This window comes from Helianthus annuus, chromosome 15 (genome assembly GCF_002127325.2).
Source record: "Helianthus annuus cultivar XRQ/B chromosome 15, HanXRQr2.0-SUNRISE, whole genome shotgun sequence".
Lineage (NCBI taxonomy): Eukaryota > Viridiplantae > Streptophyta > Magnoliopsida > Asterales > Asteraceae > Helianthus > Helianthus annuus.
Genome location: NC_035447.2, coordinates 22501137 through 22508613, shown reverse-complemented (window position 1 = coordinate 22508613; position 7477 = coordinate 22501137). Strand labels below are relative to the sequence as shown.

At 34.9% G+C, this 7477-nt stretch overlaps 1 pseudogene; it reads left to right on the top strand.

The window, feature by feature from the left end:
- Positions 1–5718: 5718 nt before the first annotated feature.
- On the top strand, positions 5719–7430 carry LOC110913469 (annotated as a pseudogene).
- Positions 7431–7477: the final 47 nt, after the last annotated feature.

Here is a 7477-nt window from a genome sequence, read left to right as displayed (position 1 = left end):
ATGAAAAAATATGTTTTTTAACGGCAAATTCGGATCACTAACGAACCACTAAAATGTTATCGTGCCACCAGCGGAACCACGCAATCATATCCATCACCACTAGACAATAATGTCTATACAACAATTCATGAGGAAACACAATAAATTTGAGAAAAAAACCTCTTTTAAGAATCAAACATATGATTTAATGGTCAAAAGCCTTATCACACTTCTAAAATACAACTAGACTATAATGTTACAGGCTATGAAAAAACATAACTACATTATAATTTTAAAACCCCAATTTACATATTTTTTTTTTGAGAAAACATATATAAATATGAAAAGAGACTTTTGGATGGTGGATGATGAATTGGTTGAGTACATGTTAAACCACAATATCAAAAAGAAAATATGTGACATCAATGCATATGATTGTTCATATCTTTGTCATCTTTCCTCTCTTGCTTTTATTATGTCTTATCATAGGTATCATATAGTCTTTTTATTTTAGAAGATTTCCCAATAACATATAGCATTCTTTTTTAGCAATTTATAAACTAAGCTTTTGTGTCTGTTTATGTTTGTATTATATACACAACAATACATAAACAAACAAAATATCAATATTGTCGAAGGCATTAGGCGTTAGTCGGGCGGTAAGGTACCGACTAGGGATTAATCGGGATTAATAGGGATTAATCGGGATTAATCGGATTGAACTTTTTAAGTATAATTTTACAAATTTTTATATATGTATAGATAACTTTATACTTTTAAATAATAAATTTACAAGTTTAGGAGATAACTTTATACTTTTTATTAATAAGAGTAAAATGCACGGATAGTCCCTGTGGTTTTGCAAAATAACATTTATAGTCCCCAACTTTTGGAAATTACACCAGTGCTCCTTGTGGTTTGACAGTTTGTTACTCGGATAGTCCCTAGAGTGAATGACGGTTAGTTTTCTCCGTTAAATAGATGTGAAATGACAAATTTACCCTTCATCTTCTCCAATCTAGATCAAAATGTTGCAATCTGTTCACACGTAAATCCAAAGTATCAATAACCGATCTAGAAGAACTCCAATCGAGCCGACTGACTATACCGTGCTCGCCGGATATTCTGTTGCCGTTTCCGGTACAAAACACCTCCAAATCCGACGAAACACGCAGCAATCAATCCAAACGCAACACCTACCTTCTTTCCTCCACTCATCCTGCCGGAATCCGATTCCTTCGCCTCAACTCTCTCTACTCCGGCGGTTTCATCACCAACCTCAACCAGTGACGGCGCCAATTATCATCATTTTCAAACACTTAACAGATTCATCAAAATATTATAATTTAATAGGAATTACCATAACTATTCATCAAAATATGTTCATCAAAAACCAATAATAACTAGTTGTTGATTGTTGCTATAGTTTCAGTGCATACAATTCTGTTAAATTATCATCATTTTCAAACACTTAACAGATTCATTTTCTGTTACACAACGATTACAAACAAAATACCAAACAATAACCAAACGCTTCACACAACAGAGATCGATTAAGTCTAATATCAACAAACAACTAACTACATCATAGGAATACAGGAATAAAATCCAAGGTGGTGGTGGTGGACGTGGATCTGGCCGGAAAATGGGGTGGCGGCGGTTGTGGTGTGGAATGGTGATGGTGAGCGACGACTGAAGTTATAAGAAGGGGGTGGTGGTGGGGTGAAGGTGGGGTTGTTATAAGGGTATTTTTGTAATTTTACACCCACTTAACTGAATTATTTAACCCCCATCCACTTCAGGGACTATCCGAGTAACAAAATGTCAAACCACAGGGAGCACCGGTGTAATTTCCAAAAGTTGGGGACTATAGGCGTTATTTTGTAAAACCACAGGGACTATCCGTGCATTTTACTCTATTAATAAATTTACAAGTTTAGGAGATAACTTTATACTTTTTATTAATATATTTAAAAGTTTAGAAACCATATGTAAACTAGTGAAAGATAGAGGGGGTTAAATGTTAAAATACCTAAACTTAAATGTTAAAATAGGTTTATAACTAAAATTTGGGCTTTAAACCATGGGCTAGGTTTCAAAAATTGGGTTTTTTAGGTCAAATAATCATTGGCCCAATTAGTCCGATTTTGACCGATTTTTACCGATTTTGTCCAAATTTTACCGATTTTGTCCAAATTTTACCAACTTTGACCGATTTTGACCATAACCGATTTTTTGACCGACTAGCTTAAATTTAGGCAGTAACCCACCAACTAACGCCTAGGCGCCGATTAATCGGCCGCCTAGGCCGATTTCTGCAACAATGCAAAATATTATGAAAACGTGCGAGAATCAATTTAAACCATTCTTAGAGCATTTATATTGAAGCTTCTATTTCCATCTATATAGGTTTATTTTTTAAAAATCTCTCATGTCAACACTCCATCTATATCTCTATCTCACTCATAATCACTTATTTTATTACTTTTTCTCTTTCTTATACACTCATAATAAAAATACATAGGTTTGGATATGAGCCTCTAAATTTGAAGGTATAATTTAGTATCTATAAATTTTTCTTTATTATAAATTCAAATGTAGTCGTGTTTTTGTTGTTTCCACTATTTCTTCCTCTATATTATATACATATATATATAGGGTCAGTATTTAAGGAAAACGGTGAAAAGTGTGAGAACGGTAAGAACGCTTATGGATCGTCAGATCAAAACAATCTATAGACTAGATTAGCGCGGTGGCATTTTCATAAATAACATCAATTTTATTACTTGAACGTGCTTCATTAAGGGTAAAAAGGTCTTTTACCGCTCAAATTCAAAACGTCAAACTAAATGAGCAACACACCATTCAAAACGACTAAGACATCATTAATACAAAACGCCAAAATCTTAATGATAAAACGAGTTGCAGACTTTGCAGTTAGATGGAACAAAAAGTAACTGAAAGTCAATTACTAACATTTATTAGAAAAAATTCCCTCCAAAATTACGCACCAAAAACATCATTATTATAAACGATATTACCATCGTTTCCATCATCACTTCCATTGATGATACTGAAAACGTCATCTTTAACCAAAACGTCAAGTTTAACCAAAACGCCAAAATGGCAACCATCGTTTCATGGAGTAGATTTATGATAAAACTCAATAGCCTCAAAATCCAACTTAGGTGAAACCAGCCCCAAATATATGAGTAGTTTACTACTATTCCAACTTTTATTATGAGATAAGGACATTAATGGACAAACTCAAATAACACAACACCAAACAACTGAAAATTCCAGTCCTATGTTTTATGTTTTGAACTAAATCCTTAACTGAAGTAGCAGAAATATCACATTTAATAAGAAACATCCCAACCTCCGTATCAACCATAGTAAATTTATGATAAAGCTCAATAGCCTCAAAATCCAACTTAGGTGAAACCAGCCCCAAATATATGAGTATTTTACCACTATTCCAACTTTATTATGAGATAAGGACATCAATGGACAAACTCAAATAACACAACACCAAACAACTGAAAATTTCAGTCCTATGTTTCACGTTTTGAACTAAATCCTTAACTGAACTGTACCTCAAAACTCATATAAAAAGCCGCATGCACACTTTATCAAATTAAATAACCACAATAACAAAAAGTAAACACCTAAACTATTCAGATCCATAACCTAACAATCCAAATAACCATAACCAAACGTTCAAGGCAGCTTAGCGTAATCTTTTTAGAGCTATAATACCAAAATCAACACACAGAAAAACAATAGGACCGGAAACCAAAAACAAACTAAGAAACTCGGAAACGTATGATCACCATTCAAAAGTACAAAATCAGAGAAGAACTTACAGACGCATGAATGGAGTTAATTATGTTGTTGGGGACGGCGAAGAAGAAGACAAAACAAAGTGAGAGAGAGATCGATTGAAGGGTTTTTTATTCGTTCTCAGAGAAGAGATTGATTGAATGGTTTGTGATTTTGAAATTGAAGGCTTCTTCATCGTGGTTTTTTGTTGAAAGATTTTGAGGGGTTTTTGTGTTTTGATTTTTGACAATAGTGCCCCTTTAGTCTTTTAACTTATGTTTCCTCCTCATTTAAACCCTTCTAGTTAGCCCTTACTTTAGGATGATCTATGGATGAAAATTATTCTTAGTGTTCTCACAAAAATCTCAGTTCTCAAGATAACCCTCCTCTCTCTCTCTCTCTCTCTCTATATATATATATATATATGTGTGTGTGTGTGTATGCACACATATACACACATACATATTGCAAGGGGCAAATTGAATCGGGTCAAAATCAATCGGGTAAGAATTTATACTTCATTTGATAAACTTTAACTAATACCTAATATGAAATAACTCTAGAATTGTTTAAAAATTAACTATGAGTATAAAAGTTAAGGTTAAATTTATATATATTAAAGAGGTGAATGTTAAATTCACCTATAAAAACACAAAATCACAAGTATCATTTTCTACAAGTGGGGCTAGTGTAAAGACAATTCAGAATAGTGATTAGGGGGTTGGTTACGGTACAAACCATATTTATCATACAAATCGTAAGAACAGATCCTAGCACTTAAAAAAGTTAAATTAGCACATACTAAGACAATACATACATAAAAGTAGCACTTTTGAATTATATTAACACATGAAAATTAATCAAGATAATTGATTTTAGCACATATGTGAAATGATATCAGCACATTGAAAACAAAAGGAATATCCAAATAAAGAATTAATTGCTTGTTAGCATAATTATAAGGAATTCAAGATAATTGATATTATTTAGATTATCATTTTACCATTTCTCTATAATTGATTGGATGCCACATAACACTTTTTAAATGGTTCTTATAGTTTGTATCCAAAATATGGTTTGTATTTGATCATACTCTTAGTGATTAGTGTCTATCAATTTTACAAATCGCCCCATGTAAAGAAAATAATGCTCCTCAATATCAACTAAGACCTACACCTATATATTTTTAATTCAAGTTGAGAATGCATCGTCGTTGGTTAAGGGGGACCTTTCGTCCTCTTTAAAATGACCTTTACATAAAGCTAGTTAAACATACAAATAAAAGGTCTGGCTTAAATGATTCATATGAGCTTGGGCTCGACTTGATGTGTTTACACCTATATGGCCATATGGGTTAGTCTTTAATAATTTACGAGTACTTCTTAATGAACGAGACGTATTTACCCTTTTTATGTGGATATATCTTTTTATGAGTGTTTCTGTGTAGTTTTTTAAACAATTAACGTATATTTTATGCTAAATTAACATATTATCTTATTACAACTTCAAACACTTTTAGTTATTTATCAACTATACCATGATATTAAACGTGTTAGGACTAAAAAAACGTATAAGCATTAGTCAATGTAAACAAAATAATTGAAAATGCCGGCTGCAACACGTTCTCAATAAGTGTGAATAATTAATAAAATATGTCAACAGCGGTGTTGGAGGAAATAATATATGTATTCAACGAAGCCAATGTATGAATATCATACATATAGTTTTTCTCTTTTATTTTTTAATAGAGTAAATTACGTTTTTAGCCTATGTGCTTATATCACTTTTATAACATTAGCTCAAAATAAGAATTTTTAATATATGCGTCCTTATGATCTCTATAACTAACTATTTTGGCCCATGAGTCTAACCAAACCTCAAACTCTGGTTAATTATTACTCACATGACAAACACATGATGTCTAAAATGGTAATTTCCCCTCCCCTTTTTTAATGACGCATATTAAAAACAAATTAATTCTCATTTACACCACAAAACCCCTAAATTCCCATCATCTTCTCCAAGAAAAACCCCAAATCAATTTAGGGTAAGTTTATAATGGGCTTCTAGTTCCATCCTGAGCGGATGAGGAAGGCGAATTCAGATGAATTCGACTATCCTGGATGCACTGCTGCTTACAAGGTATACATTTTATCCATTTCCAATTAGTTATTATTTTTTAAACGTGAGTTTTATAAGCGATCGTGTGTTGAATCGACTGTAACTTGATTGCAGGAATTTGTGAAGGCGGTTGTAGCATATCAAAAGAAGCTTAGGTGCTGTTTGTTTTTTCTGCGGGAAAAGGTCTGCAGTCTGCGGACCACATCTGCAGGCATCTGCAGGAGAAGAGGTGGACCAAAGGTCTGCAGTCTGCAAGGAAAAGAGGGTTTGTTTTTTTTATTTTATAAAAACATCTTCTCACTTAGAAGACACACACAAACACACTTTCACACACAAACCTCCCTCGATCTCTCTCCTCTCTGCCTTCATCACCACCACCAAGCATCATCGCTAACCCACCGCCACCACCGTCACCACAAACATCCCCCGTCGCAACCACCCACCCCCGTCACACTCTCCTCCCTCGATCTCTCTCTCTGCCTTCATCACCACCACCAAGCACCACCGCAAACCCATCGATCACCGATCTCCGATGATGATGATGGTCTCCTGCTGCTCCCTCTCTCTCTCTCTAGTCTCTACGGTATCTCTCTCTCATCGATTTGGGGGTTTTGTTCGATTTAGGGTTTCGGTTCAAGCACCACCACCGATCTCCGATCTGGTAGCACTACCACCACCGATCTCTCTCTCTCTCTCTCTCTACGGTATCTCTCTCACTCTCTCTCTCTACGGTATCTCTCTCACCGATATTGACTTAGGGGTTTTGGTTCGATTTGGGGTTTTTGGGCAGGGATGTGGTGGCGGAGGTGGTGGCGGAGGTGGTGGAAGAAGAGGTCTGCCAAGAAAAGGTTCCAAGAAGACATGGAATCATGTCTGTGTGGTGAAGAGGTCTCACAGACCTTTTTTTAATGAAAGGTCTGCGAGAAAACAAACAAGCCGCGGACACCAAACCTCTGCGCGCGTCTGCGCGGCGCAGACATAAGTGGCCAGAAGTGCTTCTGGCCAAAAAACAAACACCACCTTAATATCATAAAAAGGGTACCGACATCTTTAAAACTTGATAAAGAATTGGAGCAAAAGAGAAACGTTATTGTTCGTAGCTTCTCGCTTGCAAGAAACTTATACGAAGGAGGCGATAATACTCGTCAACTTAAAGGGTCTGATCTCAAACCGGGAGCTGAGTTTCTTGAGGTATGATGAGTGATTCAACCTTTCAACCCACTGAACAATTTGATCTTATTTTTATTTACTTCGGTTGACTAACGATGGCGATTTTGAATTGGTTACAGTCAAATATAGCACTGAGTGTGCAACAAGAGAACAGGCTGAAGCAAATGGGAGCAACAGTGAGGAATGCATCTTCATACATGGAGAGATTGAAGATGAATAAAGAAAGAGAGAAATTAGCAAGAGCTGTAATGGGGAAGATGACAATTGAGCAATTATCTGATCTTAATCTGTTAAACCATATAATGGGGCAGATATCTTCTGATATGTTAATGATTTGAGGTTTTTTTTTTTTTTTTTTGAGAAAATGATAGGAATTTAGGGGTTT